Source organism: Taeniopygia guttata, chromosome 1, assembly GCF_048771995.1.
Source record: "Taeniopygia guttata chromosome 1, bTaeGut7.mat, whole genome shotgun sequence".
NCBI lineage: Eukaryota > Metazoa > Chordata > Aves > Passeriformes > Estrildidae > Taeniopygia > Taeniopygia guttata.
The window spans coordinates 51,762,748-51,768,314 of NC_133024.1; the positions used below are offsets into that span (position 1 = coordinate 51,762,748).

The following is a 5,567-nucleotide window of genomic DNA, read 5'->3' on the forward strand; positions in this document are numbered from 1 at the left end:
TCACTTAAGTAATTATTTACTTATATTTAAGTAGTGAATATCATGGGATTAATTATATGTATGAGAGTTGCACATCTGGACCCTTGTTCTCTTTGGAATCCTGAATAGAGGCTGATTTTGATACATGAGTGGTTTTATGGAAGCCATTACAAATCTGATATTACCTATACTTTAATACTGGAAAATTTTAATGTGGACAAAGGGAATAGTAACAGCTAAGATTCTATGTAGTAATACCCAGAGATAAATTTATGCTAGGACAATAGAAGCAGGGAATCTGTTATTATCTTTGATAATGCTGGGACCCTGTGGTTTATTTAACATTTCTTTTTTAAAGGCATAGGTGCATAAACCATACCATATACTTATGTTAAGTGCAATTTACATTTATAACTATACTTAGGTATTAGTTATGTTTTGACTTAATATTAAGTATGTTTAAGCTTTTCTGATTGCTTAACTATTTTCATGGAAATGTGGCTTATGTCCTCATGAAAACTACAGAATAAAAAAAGCTGTACTTTGCCGTTGGTGTCTTCCAAGCGCACCATTCCTGATTGAAATGTCTGAGAAAAAAGGAGCTTTTCAGCCTTAAGGAAACCAATTCAAAACCATTAAGCATAGCTCAATCTCTGCACTGAATGGAAAAAAAAAATCAGTTTTGGATTGAGGATAAAGTGTCGTGTATGCCAAATCCCAAATAAGGTGTAGAGAAAGCTACATGCAAGCCTGTGAGCTCTGCATAGGACTGAATACGATTTTCTGTGTTAAATAGATAAAGTTGTAATAGATTGGAGAGCATAAAACTCAGTAGGGCTTTGTTTTAAGAAGGTCTCTTAGTCTCACCTTTACTCCTGAAACCTAACTTGGAATTGGGTAAGTGAAATTCCAGGTTTAGAAAGTTCACTTTTTAGAAGTGCTGAATGGAGTCTTATAACATTCTGCACATTAATCTTTGTCTTTTAAAATAGGCACAAATTCTCTTTTCTGTTTAAAAGACATTTACCATAATGGAAGCAGATGGAATGGTATTCACTGGTACTTGTTCCAAAGCTCATTATCAAGTATACAGTGGCAGAAAACAAAACCAAGTGCCCTACAGTTACACAAAACAAAACAAAGTGCCTCTTTAACTAAAATGCTGAAATCTATCACTTCCATATTTCATTCCGTGCACATTTCTATCTAATCTAATTGGCTTAAATTTTCAATATATGAATGTTTAATGGTAAAAGACATGTATTTGTCTATACCAGACACAATTCATAACAAAAGAACATAGACCTAATATGAGATATAGGGGGAAAAAAAGGTACAATATGTTGTTTAACTTCACTATGCAAAACAGGAAGATGCATGCATTGTGTAACATGAATGAGGTAATATGGGAAACCAAATTTTGCATAACCATAATGAGACTTTTATCTTTTTTTTTTTTTTTAATAGATGGGTGACATTTATTTTTCTTCGCTAAGAAGGAGAAAACATATTTGTTAGAATAGTTTTCAGTAAATGTATCAGTTGTTCATATGAAAATGTTTCTTGACTTCAGGGTATGCTTTTTAACTGGTGACAATTTTTAGAACAGAGGACTTCAAAAGGCAGGCTGGCAGACTTGAAAAGAGAGCATAAACATCTAGGTGAAAACTTCTTGTAACTTTTTCTTGCAAAATAATGATAATTTAGGTAAATCTGCTCTTCCTGATCAGGTGGTCTTCTGCTTCTTTTCAAAATATGAATTTTCAAGAAGGAAGATAACTTAAACCTAAGTGAGTTTTAGTAAAATAAAATTGGCAAAATATGGCTGAAAATACAGTATTTGTGTATCATTTGGTTTTTTTTTTTTTTTTTTTAATTTAGGTAGTAATACAACACACTCTTTTGCTAGTAGGTGCCTTTCAAATTAAAGGTACTTCCTTGTTTCATGGTGAAGGAATTGTAATCAATAAGAATGAAGTATTAAAAATTTAAAAGACAAAGAACAATAAACATACTAATTATTTGGAGTTTGTGTTTGTAAATACTCAAAAATTGGGAAAATATTCTTTTATTCCTGTGAGACTAGCAGTATTCATGCATTTTGTTATTCCACATAATATAGGATCCGTTTCTTCTAGGCTTTTAAAATTAAGTTCCTTACTGTTGCTAGCCAGCTCCTCCTCTTTTGCTATTGAATGTTGTACTACAATAGCATATTTATGCCTGAGTGTCCACAGTATGTGTCCTGTGGATTGAACTGAGCCTAAAACCAGTCTTGCAGACTAACTGTAAACCCTCAGGCATATCTAAACCATATGTTGAGTGCGATGTGGATGTCCCAAAGACAACACAAATATGTAATCTGCGTGGTGTTTTGTAGCATTGTGTGTGATATACCAGCTCAATTTGTGAGAGGTAGAACATTACCTGTTTTTTTCTACTTTAATATTTTTATCCTAAAAATGTTAGTGAGCCATGCATATGAAGGTTCAGGAAAATAGTCAGTACCAAAGTGGTGTACTAATATATACAGTGACAATTCATAGAGTCACACAGCAGCCCAGTTTGGAAGAGACCTTCAAAGGTCTAGCCTTTTGTGGGAAGGAGAATTTTGATGACATTATCTGGCAACCTGCCACACTGAATCTTGTAAACCTTCTGTGATGGAAGTTGTTGGGGAAGAGAAGGATAGAAAACATACCACGTTTCTCTGTGGTAGCTCATCGTTTCTTAGCTCAGTTGGGGCTACCTTTCTTCTTTTGGGTGTTATTCCTTGGTATCTTCACAATCTCTTTGTGGTGTCCAGTTTTTAGGCATTGCCTGAATTCAACTTCTGTTCAAGGCACATGCAGCCCCCCAGCTAGCCCTATGAGCATAGCTGCTCTCTGTGCCCCCACCCGCAATATCTTCACTTAATTTGTAGTTACCGCCAAAACCTCACAGAATTTACCAGGTATTTTGCTGGGTGCATAGATGGGTATTTAAAGGTTTTCTTCCTGCCTCCCTCCCTCCCCTTCAGCTTTGAGAACATAATGAAATTTATAACAGTGTGAGGAAGACGTGTTTGAGAATGCCGTTCAAAATCGGCAATCCTGCTTCTACCAAGTATCTCTCACACTCTGTTTTTGATTCAGTTTTCACTTAACAGATCTGATCTGAGGACAAGTTATGCTTATGCCTATCATTTTTTACCTGCACTAAAAGCCTTCATATAGAAAAAAGCTAGGTAAAGAAAAAGCTAATGAATTAGAAAAGAAATAGTATAAGAACAAATATGGGAACCAGAATACTTTATCTCTCTGAGCAGCCAGGCAGGCAGAAAGGAGAAAGAAGTGGTAAACTGTGGAGAAAACAAAAATGCCTCTTTTTTAGAGCCATTGCATATGTTTTCCAGCTGCAGGATGTGAAGTAAGTTGTCAATAGCATAGCTGGAGGTTAATATAGGGCTGGAAGACAATTGGGGCACACAGAATCAATTGTATAGATGTCACAGCAAAAAATGTATTTGGTTCTGCATCTAGAAGTTTCAGTTTCTCTAAATACATGCACAATGATATATAGCTTACAACAATGGTCATACTAATTGATAATAGATGACAAATCCAGTTGGCTAACTGGAATGGAGTGGAATACAATAGAGCATAAGAAAATTATTCTGCAAAAGGGAAGCCCAAAGTCCTAATACTAAGATTTTATAGGAGATACTAAGATACTGGCATAGTACTGGGATAATAGTAATTAGAACAGAATAATTATTAATTATTACACAGCCTCCCTCCAAGACTGCCCAGATGTCTCAGGAGAAGATGCCAACATATGAAGCAAAGAAAATAACAAAATAATCAAACAGCTAGAGATGGGAAAATCCACTTCGAGGGAGCTTTTCTCCAAATTCTTTTAAAAATTATTGTCTTTTAAATAATGAAGTATGGCACATAACCTCTATTTCAAAACCCTTTAACAGTTACTTAGCATAAAATTCCCAAGAATATCAAGAGTTGCAAGTGCCAAGTCCTTCTTTGAGTCTTGGTAAGGTCTTGACATCAGTGGCATCCTGTGGCATTGAATTCCATAATCTAATTATGTGCTGCATTAAAAAGTATGTTCTTTTATCAGATTTGGAGCTGCTGCTTTCCACTTTCACTTAGTGTCCTTTTGTTCTTGAATTATGAGACACAGGACTACAGAAGCTCTTGATCTATTTTCTCTTTGCCACTTACCATTTTTATACTTTGATCATATCCTTCCTTATTCATATTTTTTTTTTTTTAAGGTTAAAAATTCCAGTCTTTTCCAGTCTTTTCATATGAAGGCTTGTCTATATGCCTAATTATCACAATCACTCTTTTCTGAATATCTTCTAATTCTGTAATATCTTTTTGTGATGGCGTGACCAGTACTTCACACTATTCGAGAGAAGGGAAAATTATTGATTCATATAATGACACATTTTCTTTCTTTCTTATTCTTCACCTCATTTCTTATGCATCTGAAAATTTTATGTGCTGTTTTGACTGCAGCTGCTCATCAAGCAGTGCTCTTCATTGAGCTGACTGCAGTGAGACCCAGGTGTTTTTCCTAAGATAGTGCTAGTAATTGAGATCTCTGATAAAACAAATGATCTGTTACAGGTTCAGGTTTCTTTGCTTTGTTTTTTGTTTTGGGCTTTTGTTTGTTTGTTGTTTGTTTTTTCAACAGGCCATATTTTGCATTTAAATAAATTATTTTCATATCTTTGAAGATGGCCACCCATCTCCCCGAGTCAATTTTCTCTCAGGTTTCCTGTCTTATCTAGACTTGGTTAACATGATTTCCTTATTATTTGTAAATTTTGACAAATTGCTGTTCACTTTTTTTAAACATTACTTAATACATTTTGAAAACTTGGTCCTTGTATGGTGCCTTGAAGCACCTTACTGTTGAGGTTTTGCTATAGTGAAAATTGACAGTATGTATGCTTTTGTTTTTTTAATCTTTGAGAAAAGTTTTGCTTCATTTTGCATCCTATCACAAAATTACTTAGCCTCTGAAGAAGTCTCTGAGATGGAGACTGAGTCTCTTGAGAGGAATATTGTTCTTGCCACATTTATTCAATTACATTAACAAGGTTAAGGGCCAAGTTGCCTTCACAACTAAAGCTAAGTATTTGAGAGACGACTATCCTGTTTACAACCACAAGTATGGAAATTAAGGACAGAGAATGGAAAAGTAATTAATTCATCATGTTGGGCAGACACATTCAAAATCAAGATGGGAGCAAGCTTTCAACATAACAGTTCTTATAATTGTCTTGGTGATATTCCTAAAAATGAGGAATTTAATCAGTCTGAAAAGGCAGGAATATATGAGTCTACTTCTTACACCTCAGGCTGTGTGAAAATAAGGAAAAAGCAAAGTGGTATGGTCTATACAGCTGTTAATTTTCAAGACTTTCTTTCACAATCTGATATGAACCAAAATATTTAAAAATTTGAAATATCTAAAGTTCTTGTTGGAAAGGGGAAGGGCAAACTTATTTTGAGGCTTTATACGTCCTGACCTCCCCTAGGCCTGCTTATTTCCTGGTATCTCTCTCTCTTTCTCTCAAG

At 34.7% G+C, this 5,567-nt stretch overlaps 1 protein-coding gene across 8 annotated transcripts in view; it reads left to right on the top strand.

Moving 5' to 3' along the window:
- The window catches only part of PCDH9 (protocadherin 9), a 670,991-nt gene that overhangs the window by 171,996 nt on the left and 493,428 nt on the right, over positions 1-5,567 (top strand). The window lies entirely within an intron of this gene.